The sequence below is a fragment of the Melopsittacus undulatus genome, chromosome 3, assembly GCF_012275295.1.
Source record: "Melopsittacus undulatus isolate bMelUnd1 chromosome 3, bMelUnd1.mat.Z, whole genome shotgun sequence".
Lineage (NCBI taxonomy): Eukaryota > Metazoa > Chordata > Aves > Psittaciformes > Psittaculidae > Melopsittacus > Melopsittacus undulatus.
In genome coordinates this window covers 46,482,443-46,507,759 of record NC_047529.1, presented here as the reverse complement: position 1 = coordinate 46,507,759, position 25,317 = coordinate 46,482,443, and positions in this window count along the sequence as shown.

The window sequence follows — 25,317 nt, the reverse complement described above, 5'->3', positions numbered from 1 at the left end:
CCCTACCTTCCCTCTGCCAGCAGAAATACCCTCAGTTCCCCATGTTCCCCTTCAGAATATGCTTTGTCCCTTGGTGTTTTTATGCCTCTGTACTTCTTGTTCCTCCCTATAGCCTGTCACTGCTGCTATACTTCCAGTGCTGCCATGTCCCAAGCAGCCTTCACCATTGTGCCTCTAAATTTATTAATGTTCTTCCTCACAGTTCATCCAATCCCTCTTTTAATGTCTTCTAGCAAAATTGTTGTAGTTTTCCCTACCATATCTCATTCACCCTGCAATACCCTAGCCTATCCTGTGGTCCTTCACACTCCTCACCTCCAGTAGCTGGTTCTTCCATGTTCTCACTACAGTGTCAGATTTCCCCATTCCTCATTGACTGCTGTTGGCTGCTTGTCTGGGAGAGCTAGCTGTTTGTGACTAGTGACTCTCTGGAGAACATGCTTGTGTTCTTTGACTTGCCATTGCAGAAGTGATGCACATTTGTTCATCAGCCTGCTGGCCAGGAAACCTGTGTTCTGGCTGGAAATTACCAGCACTCTGCCTGACACCCTGACAGAGCAGCCAGTGTGTGTGTGTAGGCTTTTACTCAGGACTTGCTTGGCAGAAACAAGAGATGAATTCAGGTTGAAGGATTTCACCACAGAAACGTAATCTCAATGCTCACTAGAAGTGAGAGAAGATTATGTTAATACTCTGGTGATGGGTGAAATAATTGTATTCACTTGCAGATACAGTGGCTTAACAGCCAATATTTTTATTTTTGGCTGGAAAATTTTAATCTGATTAACAGATAATCAGGGTGACAGCAAGTATTATGGTGTTATATTAACATTCTTTTACACTCTTTCCTCCATGGGACATGTCAGCTGGTGGTCTTCCCCCATTTGCAGTAACTTTTCATCACACCCTACAGTTTTAACTCTGGCTGTATAGGTAGGCTCGATTTAGGTGAGCTAATATGGTGGTGTTCGTGCTCACTGACCCTCCTACTGTGGGCTACTCTGGTGTGACCTCTTTGGTTTTTTTGAGGCTTCACTGTCACAGAAAAAAAACCTGATTAAGTTGAGACTTAACTAAAGTTGTAAAAGGATGAGCATTTTGAATTAACTCTGTTGAGCAGCCCCATTTCAGTGAAACACCAGCCTGCATTATTACTCTTCTCTCTCCAGCCCTAAAATCTCTCCCTGGCATTTAAATGACAGATCAATCACTTCAGCTCCAGGCTATGAAATCCTTCCTGCAATATTACAGGGCAGGTAGGTTTTCAGCTCAACATGCTTTTCAGGACAGTGATTGCAACTTGCAATTATAAATGTAATATTGCCTTATGAAACTGCAAGAGCCTATTCTGGTGTGGAGATCTACATGGTACACATTTACACTTCCTTCTGAAATATGTAAATTCCTTAGCAATGCAGCGCTTTATTGATATGCAAAGGTATTCTTGTGATTTAACCCCAGCTTTTGTGGCAGCTAAGACACAGCCTTTTGCACACTCCCATCCATGGGAGGGTGAGATAGGGGAGGGAACTGGAAGACTAAAAGTGAGAAAACTCATGCATTCAGATAAAGACAGTTTAATCAGTAAAGAAAAAGCCATGCACACAAACAAAGCAAAAAAAGAATTCATTCACCACTTCCCACGGGCAGGCAGGTGTTCAGCCATCTCCAGCAAAGCAGGGCTCCATCATGTGTAATGGCGACTTGGGGAGACAGATGCCATCACTCTGAATGTCCCCCCCACACCTTCCTTCTTCTGCCGCCTCTTTTTTATATGCTGAGTATGATGTCATATGGTCTGGAATATCCCTTTGTTCAGTTAGGGTCAGCTATCCCAGCTCTGTCTCCTTCCAGCCTTTTATGAACCTCCAGACTACTTGCTGGTGGGATGAGGAGCAGAAAAGGCTGTGACTCTGTGTAAGCACTGCTCAGGAGTAAGTGAAATATCCTTGTATTATAGACCTGTTTCCAGCACAAATCCAAAACATAGCCCATACTAGCTACTATAAAGGAAAAGAACACCAGCCCAGCCAAAATCAACACATTTGTTCTGGTGAAACATGATTAAATTGATAGCTGGAATAGAATGATTTATCTGCAAAAAATAACATATGCAGCACATGCCCTCCCTTTATACATATATATATATATAAAATTTTGAGCATATCCTATTTTCTTTGTCTTGATTTGTTGTTCCAAACAGTTCAACCATAGATTTAGTTCTGTTGATCTTCCTGGGATCTATGCCTAGATCTGGGAGGCCTAGGAGTGATGCTGTTGCTGGGGATGTGCTAATGACTTACAACTGGTCAGTGAACTGGTGGAGCTTTCTCTGCTTCTCATGAGATCCATACTCACAACTGCCAATCTATACCCTTGTTTACTTGACTCGTTGTGCAATGTACTGCTTTGGATTGCACTGCTAGGAGCATCTGTGTGTTTTAAGTTCTGTTATACTGGTACTCCCTATGACTCCTGTAGGTATCCAGAGTCCAGGTCTTATGGGCAGCTCCCCTTGGAAGGAGAAAAGGCTTATCCCTCTGTTTTGAGAAATCATTTACAAAGTCTCACCTGAACAGTGGAGAAATAATTTATTGGTTCCCAATTTCTAAGCTTCTTTAGAAGCAACACTGTGTCAAAATACTTCTTTTGTTTTGGAGCATATTTCCTTTTCGTGTTCTTTGGGTGTTTTTTTTTCCTTGAAAGCTTTCCTGCTGCTGTTTCTGGTTGCAGATGCATGCATCTCTGACAGGGCCCAGCTCATGCAGCTCCTTTTCTGGGCAGCTGTGTGCAGGCTTGTTTTGGATTGCTATGTCCTGCTGAAATGAAATCACAACTTCTACCCAATCCTGTGTGAAGGAGATGTGTCCAACAGTTCTGTCTTTCTCCCCTAGGGAATAAAGCAAATGTTTTTGACAAACTAAAAGAAAATAGTTCAGACCATGACCAAAACAAATTAATTCAGTCTTTGCCAGCTAATTCATTCAGTATTCAGATGGTGCTCTTAATTGCTACTCTTGTCAAGATAATTTATGCATTATCTGTGTGATGCTGAATAAAAGAATAAAACTGAAAAACAAGTAAACCCAATAAAAACCCATGTAATGAACACATGTAATGTGCACATGTAATGAAACAGAATAAAAGAATAAAAATGAAAACAAATAAAAACAATGAAAAGCAAATATTCAGAAAATGCAAAGAACATTCATCTGTTTATGAAACCTGTAATCCAGTCCAGTCCAGTGCAATCCAAACTATTCACATAGTGAGGCTGTGCTCTGCAGAAGGTAGACCAGTATTTGTTGATTAAAGACAATAGCAGAATGCTGTACTAATGTAGGAAATTCAGAAAGCCGCACTTCCTGCGTTTTGTCTTAACATGTCCAGTTTAGGAGAAAATTTATATTTTTAGAGGAGGGAATTGAAAATAGCTTAAAAAAGGCAAGCAGTCAAGTTAAATTGATAGGTTTTCTTCTGCTTTCTTCAGTCAACTCCTGTAGGATTCAGCAGAGACACTGCAATATTAAATTAAACTCTTAAGTTTACTTTTGAGCATGCTTATGATCCTGCTTCTGATAGTGAAATCTTACTGACATTTTTAAAGTAATACACAAAATAGCTGCTATATCCTCAAAGAAGTATTTTACAAACTGAAGCTGAAAGGAATTCCACAGGCTGACTGGGAGTAATACAGCTGATTTTTCTTCTTCTATTTCAAACTTAGGTTTCATGTTTGACATGATTTGTCAAGGCAGTTTCCAAGGTGTATTAAGCAGGTATTTAAGCAAATCAGGATGGTGAGAATGGAACTGTGGTTTAGGTTGTAGTCCAAGGGAAACTAATCTGATATATTTTCCATGTAAGCTTTGCAAGCCACTTGCTTTCTTTGTGTCTCAATTACCATTTGAATAACTCCCTGTCTTGTTTAGTGTGCTGATAAAGATTTAATAGATAGACAGACACTGTAAGCATCTGTTACATGATAAATATTGTATGGATGAAATTGCATAATAACTCTCTCACAGCTAACATCTGGTCTACTATGAAAATTAGACTTTTTCTGAGGATGGACAGCAAACTGCTGTTGACATACAGCTCTTCCAACATCTCTTTTTTTTGTGAGAATAAGGCTTCGGCTTCCTATCCTTTTGTTGATGAAGACAGGATATAATATCTATGGCATCTAACTTTTCTGTCTTCAATTATAGCTACTAGAGGTCTTCAGCTGGGAATTTAAAACTTGAATCTGAATTCTCACAATTGCTTTGTCTCAGTTTTATGTTTTGATTATTTTTTCCTGTACTGCTTGTTTTGTTGTTTGCTTTCTTCTGTGAAGATTTTTAGCAGCGAAAACATCACTGCTAAAGTCTTAGTTTAAGTTAAACTTAGTTCTAAAAGAGAGTTTGAATCAGTCCATATAGAATGGACATCAGTAATAGCAAGATGCAATTATACTAATTAAAGATTACTATAAATAATGTATTAATGAAGCAGCACAGTCTTAATTCTAGGAATAGCTGGGTTAAAGGTACGTCCTCATGGATAGTCCCAGGAGTGAGAAATGAGTTGGAGTCGCCAGCAAGTACACATGTACATCCATGTGAGAAAAAAAGGTCAGGAATGTTCTAAGGGGACAGTTTTTTTCTTTTTTCTTTTTTTTTTTCCTTCCTTTTTTTAGTGTCAGCAGCCTTTTCCCTGAGCATTTAAATTTTAGAGGCTGATAATGCTGGGACAAAACAGGCATATAGTACAGCTTCTTTTCTCTCACGCAAGCTGTGTATTGCCCTACTTAGATAAAAATTCTGCTGTGTTGTAAAAGGCAGATTACAATTGATGTTTCCTATATTTTCAATGGAGCTTGATGATGGCTAAGGACCCTCTGAAAATTATTTTGGCAAATCTGCCAAACGGTTTTGAATTGGCTGAGCCTGCAGCTTCTCAACAAATGACCCTTCATCTACCTTGTGAATCTGCCATTAGTTTTCATTGCCCTTATCTTTTAAAACCAAGTTGCCTACAGTTGGTATGAATCTAACAAAAGGGTGTAAAAAATATAGCATAAAAATCTCTAGAAATATCCTCAAGTAACTTCTAGACCTAAAACTTTTCACTTTTCCATCTGATATCTCAAGAGACTAAGTCCAGAATTCTCTCCATGAAATAAAATTTCTGCTTGTGGGATCAGCTTGGATGAGAAGTAAAGCAAAGTCTGAAGTTCTTTGATGTTATGGAAATTTACAACAAGCCCCAGCAACATGGATCAGAGTTAGAAGGAGGTGAGGAATTTAGGTGATAATGATATTGATTATTATGAGGTTCTGAATTTCAGGCCAGCGGGGATGGAAAGCTATCAGCAGATGTTTCTGGAAAGGCCAATGTGTTTGTTGCTCTTTTTTCTCCAGGCTTCACTAAAAAGGCCAGCTGAGATCAGGCAGCTAATATAATTATCACTAAAAGCACAGGGTAAAATTTCAGGTTAGGAAGAGACAGAAAGTGTATGGATAAATTTGAAGTTTTCTGTTCTTCTGGGCCTGATGATCTGCAAACTGTAGCTTTCTGAGGCTGGATGAGATGCATCTGACCAACCTCAAATGTCAGTTACAATCAAACAGGCATTGCTTATGCCCATATGTGTACGTGCACTTACTTACAAATGTATTTGGGACTGATGAACGGCAAGAATAAGCAATACAAATGAAGGAAATGTGCTGAAAAACAGGAAATAGTGACAGATTGAATATGGTTTGCTTGTAGTTAAGAACCAATAAGAAAATAAAAAAAATATTATGGGCTTTTAAAACCAGAATATCCGATACTGATATTGATTGCCTCTTTACAGAGGTAACTCATTTGCAGTTTGGTAGCTATACCTATCTTTTCAGAGCATTAATTCGGTGTAACTACCTTTACCAAAGGGTCACTAGACAAAGACCACAAAAGAAAGCATTTTTAAACAATTTATAACTAATGAGATAGTTAAGCCGAGATGTTTCCACTGAGCCAACATTTACCAACATCTTCTGTTCCACGTACTCAGATGCCACAGGATGAGAACTGTCAGTAAGTACTGACATAAAAGTAATGACCACTCTAAAATGATTTTCTGTTTCACTTGATTCCATAAGGCCAGTAATGTGTTGCTAATGGAGCAGCCAGGGTGCCTAGCACCCCCTTTTCTGGAACTGTGAGAAACAACCGGCCATATGTATAGCAAATGTCTTTGGCAATACTGTGTGTCCTTAACTGGAATTTCTGTGCTTTTGTAGTTTTATGACTCCATCCTAATGTTATTTAGACATCATTTTTCTGTGTTTAATTTATTTATTGTCTCTAGTGGTAGATGCAGAGACTGGTGAGCTAGATTATATTAACATTTCAGAGTAATAATAGAAGAAAGCAATTACCTTTGGGCATAAATATTTTAATTAGACAGTCAGTAAAGTGGGAATGGACAGACAATGATGAATCATTATACTGTGGTTTAGTCAGACAATCAGAGAGCTGGTCTGCAAGAGAAGCTCAAGAAAGTGTTTTGGCTAATTGAGTGAAATGTGAACAAGGAGAAATAGTCAACTACCTTGAGACTCTTTGCATCACCAGTAAAATAAATGCATTAGCCCATCATTTCTTTGAAGTAACAGGAAGACTTGGAGCTTGCTAACATTTAATGGGAGTATTTTCTTTTTTCCATTTTAAGATCCTGTCAGTCCAACAGCAAGTTTATACCTGTGGACCATTTCTCTGAGCCTTCACTGGTGTTTCCCTCTTTCTCAAGCCACTGTATATCAGCCTTTTTCTATCACATGAGAAAATCTGATAATGAGAAAATGAGAAAATTTTGATAATAGGCTTATTGGTACTTGCTGTTTTCCAGACCTGAAGATGAGAAGAGTGATCTGAGACTCACTTGTCTAACATGTACTAGCAGAATATTTTTTCACTGCAAACTGAATCCATGGCCCTGTTTTATTCCTGCATCAATTTTCAGGTCAAGTATGACGAAGTGATCCCCTAATGTAATGAAAGATGAAACCAGATGGTATTGCAAACTCAGTGTAATTTAGGTGCTGTGTTACACAGCATATGATAAATAAGATCCATTTGCATATTAAGAGTTTTGATAGCTCTGCACAGAGCCAAAATGGACTGGATAATACATCATGATTTTTTATCAGCATCCAGAGAGGTGCAGGCTAATGCAGCTCCAGTGTATATATGCTGCTTAGTCCAGCAAAACTGCTCTTCAGTGCTGGCACTTTGAAGCTATGTGCCAGGGTGGAGTGGCACCCACAGAGGCTGGGATCAGCAGTGGGTCCCCAGGATGAGCAGCACAGGGCAATGTCTGATTTTTAGATGTGCTTACTCCTATTGGGATACCTTTCCTTCCCTGCATGAGGTGTTCAGGCACCTTGCCATGGTAAAGCTACGTGCCTGAAAGTGGGATTCAGAAAAGTGAGTGTGCTGAGTTAAGAGCCTCCTTGATTAGTCAATAAAAAGCCCTAATCAGAGTGGTTGGGGAATATCTGCATCTCACTGTGGTTTGAAACCCAAAACTCCTGCCAAAGCTGATGACCTGAATGACAGTTTTTGGAAAAATGATGGCTCTTTCTCCAATTTCCTTTCCAGAGAATCTCTAGACATCTACCCTGAAGGCACTGCTTAGGATCTTCTAGATGACTCTGATAGCCACCAGAGTAGTAAGTATTTCTGGATGGGTATTCTCCATCTTGCTGGGTGGCACCATTTCATTTTCCATTCAATTTTCAGTGGGCTGAAGAGATCACTAAGGGAGCTAGAGTGGAGATGTAAGACCTATCAGAGGGGAATGGTTGCTTCCTTATGGTGCGACATGCCAGGTGAAAGTGTTAGAAGTCAATCAGGGATAAAAACGACCACCAGGAGATGCCCACTGTTGTCTGCACTTGATAGTACCAGTAGTCATTTGGATGGATTGGAGCAATCCTCTGAGAAAAAAGTAATTAAAACCCAGCTGAAACCACATATATGGTGTTTGAAAACTCATGTTAAGTACACAGATCCTCTCTGGAGCATATCCTCAGGTACTGAAGTCCCATAGTCCATCAAGCATCTCTACGGCACCATAGTGGCACCTTTTCCCTCTCCTTATGTTTTGCAAAGTAAATCCCCAACAGAAAATCTCAGAGGCAGAGAAGGGCAGGGCAGCAGCTGACAGAGCAGGCGTCTGAAGGCATATGGCAAGTTCCACCGAGGGCAGCAATGAGAGACAAAAATTGTTTCCCAAAGCAGAGGAGATGTGAAGCATGGAAAAAAAGAGTGTAATTATGCAGATGAGAAAGAGAGTGATCGGCCTATTAGTGTGATTGGCCTATTAGTCATTAACTCCTAGAGGAGGTGCTGGAATTTGAAGGGAAACTGAACTCCCTTTTCAGCAGCATAAAGTGGTATAGATGTAATCACTTTATTAGACACACTGAAAGATGTTAACTGACAGCTGACTTTGAGACAAAGTAGGCAGAGATACTTTGCTTCATTCAATATTGAGAGTATTTTGACCAAAGACAGCTCTTCTTATGTGACTCCAGGGAGGATGGTTAGTAGCACCCAAAGTCGGATTCACCTGGGAATAGCAAAATCACATCAGCCAAGTCTGCAGCTGAGCCAAGTAGTGCAGATGAATTTTAGCTGTGCTTCTCAATGAGTTAATGAGAAGTCTACAAATTGAGAGCTTATATCCCATGACTATTGACTGATATGGTGGCCACGGGGTTTGGGCTAACCCCATTACCACACCAGCCTGGCCCTGATGGCCTCATGGGGGTTCTGGGCATAAGCCTTACCAGTGAAGACCTGATGGTTCCACTGTTGCCACCATTCCCTGTGGGGCAACTGGCCTGCATTGCTAATCCACAGTGGCTATTAGGGTCTGAAGGCTGTTGAAGAGCTCCTCAGGGACATAACAGTAGCATGTGGCAAGGTCTGTGGGACACTCAGTTAATGTGTGTGAAACAGACACCAGCTGCTCTGAGGTCAGAACTGCTAGGGAGAGCTGATAACTAATGGGTCATTGGATTCTGTTTTCTGTTTGCTAATTATCTGATTTCTTTTAATTTATTAATTATTCATTGAATAATTTCTACAAGTTCTTAGTCTATAGCTTGTCTGAGATTTTGCTGGTTCAGCAAATGCTCCTACATAAACCTGCTGTCTAGATAGACACAGAATATGAAGACAAAATGAGTGTGAAAACAACAGCAAAGGAGAAAAACTATTTTCTCAGATGGCATTTGCATTTGTTTTGTCTTTCCAGGCCAATCCATGAGGAATCAGGACAGGATCTGGAACGATGGGATAGCAGCACTGAGCTGCTGCAGGACTGCCAGGTAGACTTTGCTTCTGCCACCTGGCACAGACTGCAGTCTCCTGAAACAGTAAAAAAACTGCCTTGTGCATGGACCTGGCCAACTGAGTGACAAATATTGACAAGTAATGGCTCTTCACTTACTTCTAGTTTCACGCTATTCTGCATTTATCTCCACTAGTCACCTGCTAGTTCTGTCACGCAGGCAGCACCAGAAATTCCTTGTTCACATTCAGGGATGTGATGGTCTCTCATCCTAAGCAGCTCATGCTGGGCATGCCCACCTTGCCCTTCTCTTCAGGACTCAGCATGGAGGCTGCAGAAATTTGGCCATATCACCAACCACATTTTTTTTCCTCTCTGTCTTCATTTGCTCAGTTGTTGAGCTTCATTGACTAGGCAGTAAGCAAACACTGAGTATTCAGCACCAGCCTTTGGATTCTGCACTTACAGCACATAACTGCCTGTGGGATCAAGCCCTAATTGAAAGAGTAATCAGGCATGACTTCTTGGTGATTGCTTTTAATGACCTCATCCTAAGCCCCCTCCAGAAGATAAAGGCAGCTGAGGGCAGTAAGCATCAAGGACAGTGCTCAGTGTCTCACAGATTTGGATTTTACGTGACTAGGCTTTCTGAGAGTTAGTGTTTAAACCAAGTGACAAAAGAGCTTCTAAGATAAACAGTGATTAACTCTCTGCTCCCATACCTAAGGAGGATAAACAACTTGGTCAAAAAGTATTTTCAAATTACTGTAACTTTGGTTTCTGCACACAGTGGGAGATGAGAAGCAGGGAATGGATTTCAGAGAGGATACTTACCATATTTGCAGACTTATAGCTAGCAGGATAGCTGGGAGAAAAAATACGCTTTTATTCATCCATTCAAGTTATAAATGAGTGTGGGTAATACAAAGGGAATTGACTGAAACAATTCTCCCTTGTCCCTTAGCCCCACCCCAAGGCTGGTCTCTACCTTATTGTCCTTCCTCCCTCTCATTTGCTTATATCTCTTATTCCAGTCTTTATTATTCTTTATCTTAGTCCCTTCTACCCCTGATTTTGTGTGCCTTTCTAAGCTGTGAGTCCTGTGTATAATTACTAATTCACAGTACTCAGAAGATGGAAGTTGTGTGCAAGGCAAAGAGGTAGAGAAGGTGGAGAGCCATGTATGCAGATTGGAGGTCAATAGTACTTCTCACAGCTAACTATAAGCTATTGGTATTTACTGCAGCTACAAGGTTTTATGTTAAAAACACAAACAAAGACTAACGAATCTGACTGAGATCTCTGCCTGACAGGGGATTATTATGACAAATGCAAAATTCCGTGTGATTATATAATTTAGGCAACCCTACCACAGTTAACAGAACTGAAATGCTTGAAGTACTGATGACTGTGGCACATTGACTTTAATGTCAGAAGGTAGTCAGCCTGTACCTGCTGCTTATGCTTCTCAAGGCATTTAGATATAGATTGTTCTGGACAGAACAAAATGGTAGTATTTATTGTGTCACCTCTATTTGCTTCTAAAAACAATTTAACTGGACACATGCAATGATGTAGGCACAATACAAAGCAAAACTAATATTAAATGTTGTCCTGCCCGGTCACTCTCAGGTAATGAATCTCATTAAGTTGCTTTTCTCCCAGCCTCTAGGTACTGCTTAGCAAGGAGAATTGCCTTCCCAGCAGCATATCTGTATGAATAAAGCAGAGATAGAAACAGATTTCTATTACAGTCACAGAAAAACGTTAAAAGTGAAATTCTGGTATAGGCAGGTGATAGCATTCTTTTTGCCAAAAGAATCCATGCTTCATTTTGTGCTGCATTTAATATATGTTATAAAATAATTCCACACAAGTTTATGAGCTACCTTTGCAAATGAACAAATATCTGTGTCTGTATTTTATGCTAGGCTTTGAGGACTAATTTTCCTGAAGCATACAGGTACCTCTGTTTCCAACAACAGATATTTTCCATGATGTCTAGCAGAGAAATTATGAAGTGGAAGTCAGGGATTTTCTTTAGCCAAAGCTTTTTGACCACTCCCCACACCTTCTGTGGGAGTGACTCTTCTGAAAACCACCTTATTTTACTTCCAAACTGACAGCTGTGTAAGGTAGCAAAAAAGGAGGGAGCAGAAAGAGGAATAAGCAAAAGAGAAGGAAAAATGGAGTCCTGCATTCTCCTGAAGTGTATGAACTACAAAGAAAACTCTTACTTGTTCTACCCATTGTCCCCGTTTTCTCTCCTCTCTTAAGAAGAAAGTGGCTCTGACTGGCAATTCTTTCCCCATGATTTGCCATAGGATACATCTGACAGTTTTTAAGCAATAAGAATTTGCATGGATTTCTTGTCTCTGTAGTTGTCTTATTGTCTTAATCTGATTCTTCATCTTTTTCTGTCACAGTTTTTTTCTACAGTGGTAAATTGTAATGAAAAGTCAGATTTATTGCTCATTAAATGGAATCCCCCTGATTCTGTTGCACAGGTAGTAGGGCAAAATGCCAGTGAAACAGATTTGGGGAGCATATGGGGCTGTTTCCAGTTTTGGACAAAATTAGCTGCTGTATAACTGACCTGTATAATCAGAATTAGTGTCCAGTGCTGACTTGGAAAGTAAAATCCCCAGAAGCATTATTTTGTAGAGCCCTTCAAAGTCCCTTACTTTAAGAAACAACAAGGCTAACTGGCAGTTGCCCTTCATTACAAGTGCACTATGCAGAGGGTGTCATTGTTTCTCCAAGGGGGAGGGAAAGGCTGCCATCTACAGCTGATCTGAAATGCCCAAGTTGAGGTAGGTACTGGGAGAAGAACTGTGGGCACACAGCTGGTATCTTTTATTTACTGACAGATAAAATATGTTACTTCAATTACCACCACACCTGAAAGGTCCAATCTAGCATCAGATCTAAGATCATGTGCAGTGGTTGCTCTGAAGTGCAGAACAAATAAAGGGAGTGTGAGTGCTCCCCATGAGTGGATGCTGATGACCTTGCTGTCAGCAAGGCAGGCTCTGCTCTCTTGGGGCAGCAGCCTAAATGTTGCTCAAGATGCCTGTGGTATTGTGGCAAAGGAGAACTGGGTGGAGTGGTCTGTGCAGCAGTAAGAGTGGTTGACTTGGGCACCCCTGCTGGGTGAAACAACTTCTTGGGTTTCATATACCATTTCCTCTTCCTCCTGCCCCAGTACCAGCATACTGCCAGCCTGTGGGTTCCTGGGCAGTGATATTGCCTTCCCACCCACTGCAGTACTCCCAGATTTTGGGAAAAAAAAATCGATTTTCAGTTGCTGATGGGAGGCTGCTGCTGTCCGCATTCTTTGCCTTTCACTCCTGGTCTCCCTTTCTACTCTAAATCCAAATTTCTATCTTTTGCTTTCCATGCACATGAAAACCATTTTCTTTTCACACAGAACAGAGCAGAGATAACAATTTAGCTTTACCTTAGCTATGTGCTCCTTAAGTGTGCATGTCCTGAAATCTCTCCTTTGGGGTATCATGAATTTAAACGATGGACAAACAATGGAACTTTTCGATTTAAACTGTAGCCATCGTGCATAGAACATCTGTGCTTCTCCATTAAGAAGCTGTTCCTCATAGCTGCACTTCATTATGCCAATCCATGGTTGGTTTTAATTATTTTTCTTTCCACAGCCACAGCTGTCTTTTACTAGAAATAGAGAAGCAAGACCAGCTTTGTAGGTGTGCTAAGGTACTCATACACAGACTGAGTTTCCCAGGCTGGCACAGTCTGGAGCTCTTTGTCAGAAGGATATCTAATTCCTACTCAATTCATGTGTCAGTGGGTCATATCTTTGCATTTATAGATTTTAATGATTTCCTGTTTTTCTCTGTTTGTCTTAGAAACTTTCAGTATCCTCATTAATGCTAACTCTACTCTCAGTTCTGTGTGGTCAGCTTATAGGTGCATTTTTGAAAGAAGATGCCTGGTTTTTGACCCAATTCTTAGATAAGGCTGATGTTCTCCAACATTATTTCCACACACAAATTCTTTACACAGTATTTACACACACAGTTGACCCTCTTCTGGGTATTAGCCTAAGGATACTTAGGAGCTTTTTCAATAGTTGTTACTGAAAGAGCATTGCATGGGTGAAAATGTCTAACCAGCAGAAGGAGAGATGTTTCCAGGTCAAATCTTGATGTTTTTTTCTTTACACTTGAATCCACCTCTCTTTTTTTTTCATTATCAAAATAATAATAGTACCAAAAGAATACAGATTTGATAGCTCATGGTGTTTTTGCAACAAGTTATCTTCACTTAGGCTTGTAAAACTGGAGGAAATGGAAAGCTCTGAGGAGGCAAGGGAAACAAGGAGTTTGTTTTAGCTTTAGCAGGTCTGATTGTTTGATCTTTCTTTTATAAGCTTGCTAAAGGAAAAAAAAAAAAAAACAACCTGCTATGCCTACCAAACCTCTATGTAGAATGAAATCCCCATGCATAAAGTACCTGTTACCAATGGGCACCATTACTTTGCAACTACAGCTTATCTGTAGGGTGTGTTTATTTAAAGGTCTCTACAGTTCTTGGTTTTATATACGTTGGTGAGTTGGGGTAAATTATCTTGACAAAGAATCCTACTACTCAGAGCACCTTTTTTTTCCCTGCAACATGTTGGACATTGCAAAGCTCTGCTAAATGGATTGCAACTGGCAGAGAAAAATGATGAAACAAATACTTTCCCAGGAAGCCCAAATATAAAATTCAGTAAAAATTCCAAGTGTTACAGGAACAAAACTTTTTAAAAGGACTTAATTCAGTGCATTAGACTGAAAAATATTGAATAATGCAGTGAAGCTTTTCATGGATAACTGAAGAAGGATTGAAGTTATTAGCATAATACATTTTTCTCATTCAAAGAGCCTGTGTTTTGATGGGGTTTTACCAATTGGAGGAGCCAAAACAATCTGTGATACTTTGCATTTACTTTTTTGTGCAGGAAACAGAAACCCTCACTCCCAAGTCCTCTGCCCCTTCTTATCTCTCCCAGCATAATGTCAGATTGCTTCTACCTGGTGAAGCATGAGTGTGCTTGTAAGCATTCATCCGCCAGAAGGGAGGATGCTATCATGAATCCAATAAGCACTAAATATGGCAGCAGTCTGGATGGACTGACTGTCCCTTCCCTCCCTGCCACATGATACAGTTATCTGGGCTCTAGCTTTTATGTGAATGATAAAGGTCTTTGGGAAAGTTCCTAGAGAAGGGAGTAAGTTGCTCATAGCTGTTCTTTTAATGTGGGATTTCAGATGATGATTTCAAACCTATTAAAAGTTTGGTCTGTAATAAGCTTAATTTAAAATACTGGAGCTTATTAATCTTCTCAGTCTCTGTGCTGAATAAAATAGGAAAGAAATGCATCCTACAGATGGGATCTAGACTTTTGTACTCTGAAGGGATATTAACCTTTTGGGAACTGTTATGTCTTTGAGCATGGCAAATTAAAAAAAAGCATGACAACAATATAATTACTTATTTAAAAGGGTATTTTCCTTTGTAAACGAGATAGTATCTTCTAGGTAAAACAAGGAAGCAGTTAAAGAATAGACTACTAACACCTCAGTCATTGACTATCCACAAATACTGTCACAGAACTTGCTACTAGTTATTTTTATTTAGCTTTTTTTTTTTTCTGACAATTCACCATATGTTCTATGGGAGTTTTATCTGCTGATTGCATCTTGCAGATGTGTCCCCAGATGCAGGATGTACAGGAACTCTTGGGTAAACTTAGCTAGCTGTAGAATTTAGTCTTTAAGATCTCTGTACATTTTGTAGTAATTAATCATGATTTTAAATCTCTGTGGGAATTTCACAGTAATTAATCATGGTGAGACAAACATCTCATTGACAGCAAGCAGCCCCTCTGCTTCTGAGGAGCCAGTTATTCAGTCAGTATACGATCTATCTCATACATAGGTGGTATAAAATGTATCTGTGGATGCAAAATAGACTTGGGCAGCAGGGAGCAGTAGTGTGACATACAGCAAAAAAAGCGTGCTGCAGTATTCAGACTAAAATAAATAAATTACAGTGACCTTACATGCAGCTGGAAATATTTGGTACCTAGAGTACATCTGAAGTGAGACAAGTTGGAGTGCTAATTCCTTGGATGATTCTGAAGACACTCTTAGTTTTGTTGCTGAGACTGCTGCAGCTGAACTCCTGGGGTACAATATTCAAGTTTTTGCCTTTGCCTACCATGTAACAGCTCTAATAAGAAAAAAAAGCTGAATAGAATAAAAAGGAGCACATATATTTATTTAGATTAGCTAACAAAGTGACAAATATGTCTTGATGCCAAAGTGTAGCTATGCAAACTATCCTGAGAGAAGACGTATGCAGAGAGCTGCCTGGAGCATTGGGCCATGTGGAAGAGAATGGGCAAAACAAGAGGCTGTGGCATGCTGTGAAGCGTGCCATCTTATAAGTCTTTTTTGACTGCAGTGTTCTGGTTAGTGGCCCACCTTTCAGTGCCTCAAGCACTTTGCTTCTTCCTTGGTCCTGGCACCAGCCCCTCCAGACCACCAGGCAAGAGCATGGACCCAAAGTAAGACTGTGGTAACATGCTTTAGAAACATGTGAAACCTGGCATGGTGCATGAAATACCTTGAGGGGATAATCTGTGATTATCAGTCTCAGTGTGAATTAATGGTTCTGCAGTCTACACACTGCTTTCTGCTACAGACAGGAGATGAGAGATAGGCAGTACTTGAGGAAGCCTTATTTGCATAGGGAAAAATTCCCTGATTACTGACACCTGGGAGATATCTGGGCTGCTTTTAATTTTATTCTATTTTATTTTTGAGGAGAGGGATTCTATTACCTGCAGGTGAATGTACAAATTGTTTTTTTTTTCCTGTTACTTCTTAGGGAAATCACAAAATTCTTATTTCAAGAAAAGGAGGGTACTTCTTCCCTCTCTCTCTCTCTCTTCTCTCCTTCTTCCCTCTCTCCCTTCCTTCATTACACCCCCTTCTCCTTTCCTCTGTATCATTGATGCCCTCTGTGAATTTCCATAATTTCCAAAACACCCTCAACAAATTTCTGGCTCTTGGGCTGTGTCCTTATTATGATCTCCAAATCACCAAGTCTTTCTGAAGGCCACGTACTCCTACAATGATGCACAGTGCTCAGTCTTACAGCCGATGTGCCCTATAAACATTAATAATACTGTCACACCTTTATAATTTCTTAAATAATTCAGATTAATTGGACCCCATACTTGGGCACCTAGAGATCAGATGCCCACGGTGAGTGACGAAAGCAGCTCAGCAGGAAATCAGGGGCACGTTTCAGTGCTTAACCTGATATAATTTGCAAAATTCACAAGATTCTCAGAGAGCAAGATCACGTACAGAAACTCTCTTCTCATTATCTTAGAAGCCAGGAGATATGCGTACATATTTAAACAAACACGATAAAGGATATGGAAAGGAATTGGTAAGCAGCTCATAGGAAGGAAAGCCATTCTGTATCCAGGGAGCATGATGGGAATGCTGGTATTCAACATGGGTTGGCTGGAGCAAAATCGGGTTCAAATAATCTGAAAGAGAACTGAAGCAGAAAGACTGGTGGAAAATTACTGTACTGCTGCTGTTTCTAGAGAAAGTACTCTGAAGATGAGATCTCAAACCCTGTTAAGTCTCCTATGATCATAGCAGCTAGGCTGGATGGCTGCTGTGCAGCACTAACCCCTCCCCATGCCTGGGGTAGATGGTCAGCAGCCTGAACCATTGCAGTGACTGGAAAACAGATTGGCTCTGCATCTGCCTGATGCAGAGTAAATCCTTGTCCTTTTTGAGATCATCTGATGCTTGGACTCCAGGATTGTCTTCATTCATCTGGATGCAGCACAGCTGTCATCTCTGAAAATGGTTACCTTTCTGGTTTTGAATGTCTCTGCTGCTTCCTCCTAGGTAAGGAAACATTTTGAGCAGTGAAGTTCATTATTGCAAATGTGCTAAAATTACCACACATATTTCTAAAGAAGCTATTATGAATCTGTCTATTATTACTTGGAATGTGAATCATAATAAATTTTAAGACAGTGATGCACTGGCAATTACAATAAAGTAAGCATTGGGTATTCCAGTTTACATGTCAAGTTATCTTCACCGATTTGATTTTACTGTTATGTGTCAGAACCTATAAATCAGGCTGGAGTTAAGTTTACAGATGTGGGGGAAAGAGACAAGATCAGTGTGGAAATATCCCTGCATTGTCCTGCAAATCAGTGAAGTCACTTTCCCAGTCAAGGTGATGGGAACCCTCCCATCTCAAGGAGGGTGCTGTCTTGGACAGTGAAACTCAATTGTCTTGATGCCCTGCTGAAGTTACTCATGAGGAAAAGCTAAGGTGGATGTAAAGCACAAACCCTGTTCCTCAGAAGAAAGCATCTAATCACTCTTCAGCTTCACAGGCACAGACATCCTGGAGTTGTGTCTCAGACAGATCAATTCTCTTGCATATCAAACAGCAAAGATGAGCAGAGGCATTTAACACACAGCTCAGAGGAGCTGTTGAAAGTAACAGAAAACCAGTTCATTCCCTTACAGGACAATGCCTATGAAAATTTGCCACAGACAGAAAAATTGAGTTAATCTAATAAATCAAAGCTTTTTGGATATGTTGCAAGTGTGGCAATGCTGAGATCGTACTTGTAATTGCCCCAAATTTTTTCACTTAAAATTAGAACAATTAGTTTTGAAAAAACAATAAGCAAATGGCTATTCTGAATAATCACAAATTGATCTGGATATTAGTATGATATGAAACTAAGACAAATGAGTTTTAATGTTGTGCCTGGGACTTCAGAGCCCACTGTGTTAATATCACCGTGCCATTATCATCCTGAGTCTGAGAGATGCTATGGCGAGACAGTCCTAAAGGGAGAGAGTAGGTGATACCAGGATGCCTGTCAGCTTTTGCTGGCTGCTAGGTAGCTTTTGAAAGGTACAAGTTCAATAGCTGTCCTCTTCCACTTTTTTTTTTTTTTACCAGCCCTGTTTCTTACCATCCCTATCTTTACTTTTGCTCTCTGCTTGAGGTTTAGCTAGCTGATTCCTACCTAGTCTTTTGAATACCTCCAAAATGGCAGCCAAAAGCAGTATATTACACAGATTAGCACTGGTGTCAGATTGGCAGTTTTTGAAGTGGCTGACAGAGGCAAGAGTTGTGCCTGAATTTCTCTAGCAATGAGACTACAAGTACAACTCAGAAACCAAAGTTATGCTTTCTGTTTCTGTTGTGGTTTCTTTTCCTCTATGGAATATACTTCACTTGTTTATCTTCAAGACAGCAGTATCAGGTTACAGTAGTATCTCCAGGACATCCTGATAAACATTTCTCCTTTTCAAAATCTTGCCAGCATGTTCTGAAAATGTCACACAATTAATAAACATGGTAATATACATGTTCATAGGAGTCCTCAGTGATGATGTATTTGTGTTGGGTAAGGTCGAGTAAAAAAACATATTTACACATCTAAGCTGCATAATAACACCATAGATTACAGGCTTTACCTCTGCATTTTAGGAACAAGTTAAAAAACCCAAATGGAAAACCAAAAGTTTCAGTCACCTGTCATTCCAAAATAGCGAGGACTGGATTGCAGTACCCGGCAATTGCTATTGCTGTCACAATACACAAGGGGAGTTTTCTTTACTCTCTGTTCCTTTCAGCTTGTATATTCAGGTGCTGAACACAGTGATTAATATAAATATAGTTTTGTATGGAGAATGCATGAAACTCTTCTAGACCAAAGAGTCTGTTTTACACTTTGCTGAAATTCACTCTTTTGGTAAGAGTCAGCCAATCCATTTCTTGTTGAGCTACTCCATTCTCAGCACACGTTCATCAAAGTGAGATGTTTATGGAATAACTTAGTACAAGGAAGGGTGGATAGAGCGATACTTCAATAAATGCTTAGACAGATTTCCCCAGTTTCAAAGGATGTCACTTAAAAGATATTATTTAAACAAAAATCCAGGGGAAAAACATGTCACACTAACTTCTCTGTGTGAGCTGTGAAGAAAAATTACAATGCAGTCACACCAAGTTTGGCAGGCAGATTCTGTCTTTGCTTCTTGGTTTTAGATCCTGCATATTGTTAGCACCTAAATAACAAAAAGAAATAAAGAGTTGTCATAAATACTATAAAGTATTGCACTGTTGCTATAACAGGAACTGAAATCTGGGTATTGCAACTGCCAGCATCTGCCATACCTATAAATCGTGCAGATTAATCCAAGGCCTTACAGTCTGAATTATCTTACTTCAGACATTGACCTTTGATGCTGTGAGCTGACCTACTTCAAAATTCTTCTGCATCAGAGTTAAAGATGTGTAGGAGCCAGCTGCCATAATGTTCAAACACTATCCCTAATAAGTAGTTAGGGATACCATTATCAGATAAAGGAAAAGTTTGTCAGAGACAACTGAAGGTTTTTCTGTGATGTGATACATTACCTTTCTTTAGCCCTTAGCAAGGAATCCACTCATTTCCATAAATTCTGCGGAAACAGGCTCCTTGCAGGTGGATGCAGAGAGCCCATCAAAATGAAAGCAACCCTGACCAGAGAACTGGAACATGTTCTGTTCTTCTGTGCTAACAGCAAGAGATGCTCAGATCCTTGCACAAATAAATATGGATCTTTGGTTAGTGTCACTGCTTTTCATGCCAGCCTATGGTAGGCTAATACCAGCAGCACTTTAGTATCTATGTGTCCTTGCCTTGAAAGTGTTAACATCTAGCATACTGAACAGATTTGATGCTAAAAATCTAGGTTGGTCATATGTTGCCTTCTCAGAGTGTCAAATTCAGCTCTTAGTGTTGCTTGGGTATTACTAGTAGATATTTCTGATTACCTTCTGCTTTACAAAATGAATGTCCATATATGCAACAGCACTTAAGGAAGAATACCAAAACTTGAGAGGAGAAACATCTGTTCAGTACACACAGACTGAGGTGTATAGAACCCATAGATAAAAGGGATAGGAGTCATCAATGGCTTTAACTGTACAATATTGAAAATTCACCCTTTAGACAAATGAAGGACAGCTCCAAATGAAGTAATTTAAGTTTTTGATCTTTCAAACCTAGTCTGAACATTACCTTCATTCTCCAGACTATGAACTGGCAATGTTTTAAAGTCCTTTTATATTATTGGTTGTTTTTTCTTTTTTTTTTTTTTGGCTCTGGAGACTGAATTTTTCTGCATGTTTGTACCATAGAAGGGAAAACAGAGTTACCTGGCTTCATGAATTGAAGTTTGTTTTCTATTATCTCTGTAAAATCATCTTCTATAGCCCTCTGTTCCTCATGTAGTTCATCTCAGGCCTCTGCTTTTCATATAATTAATTTGAATAGTGTACTTGTTTCAAACTTAATACAGTTCTCCAGAAAAGGGTACATTCAGCTCCACTGCATGCCTAGCATCTTGGAGATTGCCCTTATGCTGAAAGGAGAATTTAAATCTCTCTAGGCTGAAAAGAGAGCTGTCCATGTGTGAGAAATTCTAAGCTGGGTGTGCTAAATTTTGTTAGTGTTTCTGTTTTCTGGGACAAGACAAGGTTTGGAACATGTCATTGATATATTGCTTTCATTAACATGATGAAATGCAACAAGTAGAGTGCTGCTGTTGGGTTTACTGCACCTGTCCTGTAATGCAATACCCAGACATTATCAGATGTAATTAGCATGTTTGAGGCAATATATTAGTCCACCACAAATGCTTTCTAAAAGGAAGAGGGCAGTTATATTGAGTGCTTTTTAGCTTTCCTGAAGAATCTAAAAGCTTTTCAAAGGAGTAAAAAAATGTTCGTACTAGAAAAGCTGAATCAGGACTCTTCAGGAAAACTTTGTTATAGAAGGAGAATTGCTGTTAGCAAAGCAGTACATGGGAAACCAAGTGACATAAGTTTTAAAATTTTGATACCTACAGTATAAGAAAACATGATAGCACCACTCACCCGCAGAGCCTTTACACATTATAGCTTGTACAGAAGGATCAATAGCGTGGCAAAAGTTGATGGAACGCTGATCCCTGAACAATCCAGCATTTTGAATCTGATGTATCATTGAGTAGTGAAAAAAAGAGAGATTCAAGATGGATGGAAGAAAACCACTTGTTTTATCTTTTGTGCATATAACAAAGAAAAAGGGAAAGGTTTCTCTTATTTGTCAAAGGTATTGTGATGCAAACCAATGACTGTAAAGTGAGAGCTGCTCACAGAGGTATCCAACTTGGGAATTTGGAAGTAGATCTGTATGCAAGTCTGAAAGCAGCCCAAGATGAGTCTGTTCAGCATTAGAAAGGAGTGACTGAAGATTTATTTGTTCGTGAATACCTATGTGGGAAACAGCCATTGTAACAGGGAGCCCTCAAACCAGCAGGGCAGTGGAACACTAATGTCCACTACCTGACAGCTGACAAAATTGAAAGTCAGGACAACGAGCAGCTGTTTGTTTTGGGGGTTGTTTTTTAGCTTTTTCATAGTCAAACCAAATACCTGCTGGAGAAATGTGTGAGAGGTTGCAATAACTTCCTTTTCCTTTGGAATGTTTTTGAAACCTGAGGAGATGCTCCACAGCTGCTGGGTTTGAGCCAGCATGTGGTGGCCTTTGTTTGCCAGTCAGAAGAGAGGAGAACAGTGATGCCTTGGAACCTGCTAAAGCCATTTCAGATTTAAAAAAATCACACAGGATGTATACAAATATATTAACATTTAAATATCAGCCTAATCTGTCTACTGACAGAGTTGCCCAATGTTGATGACCAGCACCAACCAGATATGGACATTATGCTGTGCCCAGAGCAAAGGACCTTGTCCTTCCTGCTTGGGTCTCTCCTGTCCATGCACTTACTGTAATGGCAACTCATCCTCCTGTGCCATCAGTTGCCTCATAGTGTTTGGCTGCAATATTGTGCTGAAGAGAGATGTTCTAGAGAATATTACTTTTATTCTTGTTTTTATAAGACATTCTCATCCTGACTGTAGCTTATTATTTTGATACTACAAAGTGGAGGAGCTGATAGAGAGAATTCATCTGAAGAAGAAAACAAAAGATTATTTTGTGTGTGTAAAGTACTCCAATACTAGAGTGACAAACAGCAAGAATTCTGGCACTGATGAGAATACAGAAGAATTTATTTTGTTATGGAAAACAACTGGCAAAACTGCGACCATGCTTGGCAGTGCAGTAGTAGTAAAGCTGTAATAGTTGCCATTTATATACTGTGACTTGAAAACAGGCTGTTGTGCCATTTCCAAGTAGGCTGATATTGTGTTTTCCATACAAGATTACTTTTTCCCTCCACATGCCGCCTCCCTGGAATCAATCAAAGAGATTATTCCAAAGTGACCTTGTTGTAATAGTATGTATATTAAATTTATACATAACCTCAAATAAAGTGCAGTTTTGCATTACTGAATGTATGAGTAGCAAGCAGTAGCAATATTAGTTTTATTTAATGTTATGCCTACTACATTGAGTTAAAAGATAGGAAGATTTACTACCCATTTCAAAGGAAGTTATTGAGTTTGATACTAACATTCTCAGCAGTTTATTTTTTTTTAATCTGTAGTATAATAATGGAAAAAGAAAATAACAAAGCAAATTCTGCAGGCTATTGTTGTACAGCCATCAGCGGTCTGTCTGCCTTGCAGGGGCTGAGGGTTGCAGTGGGGCTGGACAAATGTTGTAATGAGGTCATCCTAGATCTGTGGCCCCTAAGCTTGTCCTGCCATGGTGGGACTGGGAGGTCCCATCCATGGAAAAGGATTGGAACCATGGTGGCGATGCATCCACAGCCACCCTCCAGGCTCCCTGGGAGCCTTCTACATTCCCTGAGGGATGGGGTTTCCTCTAGCTATTCTGGTGGGGAGCTGGCCCTGAGCCCTGGCAGTGGAACCCCAGGGAAGGGATGAATTGCCCTTATCACCTTTACAACAGCAAGGAAAAAAGGGCAAAGCACAGGGACATCTATAGATAATGTAGTGAGCTTTGCAGCATGCATTTCTCAGTGCATATATAAGACACTGGTTTGCATTATTGTATGTAGGAGTACAGCAAGCAGTAGCAGCATTAACTGTATTTAATGTGGCCCATTCCACTTAATGGTCCATTTAGTATGGTCCATTGCTCTATGAAACAACTAAAATGCCTACTGCCTACCCCCTGTGGCACTGGTGAGGCTGCACATAGAATACTGTGTTCACTTTTGGGCCCCTCGCTGCAAGAAAAATATTGAAGTACTGAAGCAGGCCCAGAGAAGGGCAATGGAGCTGGTGAGGAGTCTGGAGCACAAGTGTGATGAGGAGTGGCAGAGTAAACTGGGGTTGTTTAGCCTGGAGAATAGGATGCTCAGGGGGACATTATTGCTCTCCACAGCTACCTGAAAGGAGGTTGTATCAGGGTGGGTGTGGGTCTCTTCTGCCAAGTAACAAGTGATAGGTCAAGAGGAAATGGTCTCAAGTTGTGCCAGGGGAGGTTTTGATAGGTTATTAGGAACAATTTCTTCACCCAAAAGTTTGTCAGGCATTGGAACAGGCGGCCAGGGTAAGTGGTGGGTTCACCACCCCTGGAGGAGTTTAAAAGATGTGTAGATGTGGCACTGAGGGACATGGTTTATAGTGGATTTGGCAGTGCTAGATTAAGGGTTGTACTTGACGATCTCAAAGGTCTTTTCCAACTGAAACGATTCTATGATTCTCTGACTATTTTAGTGCAGGTATTTAGGTGACAATTTTCTCTACCACTAAAGCTGTCTACCTTTTCTTTGGTATTTTCCTCATTTAGTCTGAGAAGAAGTCTGGGTCGTGACTCTAAGCAGTGCATTTAATTCCTGCACACATCTGTCTGAAACTGGGGGTTCTGAAAATTGATGTCTCTTTTCCTGGTCACCTTCTTGGGTTGCAGATTGCTCCCAAAACCGGGCTCTCCAATTCACAGCTGGTTTCTGACTGCACATTGACAGACATTAAAATCCAAATGGCAGGTGGGGGAAGGAGCAGGAGCTGAACAATGCAGGTGCCCACTGGCAGCATGGTGGGGACTAAGCTACACAAAATACTTGTCCCAGTGCCACCAGGTTTTAATGCCACTCCGTGGAGAGCTCTGCTCTTTTCCTCCTGCCTGGGGACACACTTCTGCTCCTCCTGTCCTCATGGCCCCCTCACTTTCAAGGGGCTTCTCAGCCCTCTGCTTGGCGTGGATGAATGCCAGGGATACATGGCTTTGAGACATGGGCATGCCTTTCTGAAATCCCCCCTCAGAAGCCATAGAGTATAATAAACTCTGTATGTTTCAATACAGGGCATTTCACTTCCTAAGCTTTGATTCCCTGTGTGAAACAGAATCCTATATTTTCAGATTTAAACTTGTGATGCCGATGAAAAAGCAATTGCATAGCAAAACACATATAGGAATGATAACAGCCATCTATCTTTCTGAAGCTTTTTTTGCAGTTTTATTCATATTTATAGAAGGCTTTTCCCCCAAATGACATTTTTTCTGTAAATCCACTTCATCTGCCAGAATGTCAAGTCACCAGAATATCTTCAGTGATGAATCATTAGAACATGATTAAAATATGGTCTTTAGTATCAGTCGCGGTCACAGGAATGCAGTAATCTAAGGCACAGTAGCACATTTAGAGCTATCTAAACAGTTTGGGTTTTTCTGAAAGCTGATACACTTTTCACTTAATTACATTTTCAAATTATGCAGCCGTTTTGCAGTGATTCATTGTAATTATCATCTGTATTTAATTTAAAGTAAAAAACCCATACATAATCATCTTTGGCATAAACACACTGTAGTCAGTGGGTTTGTGGCAGGGTGAAATTAGCCCTGCAAAAAGACCTTTTCACAACTCAGCTTTCCCATGCAAAATATTTGTGAAAATACTCTTAATACTGGTACAGATATGTGCATAACTGTAGCT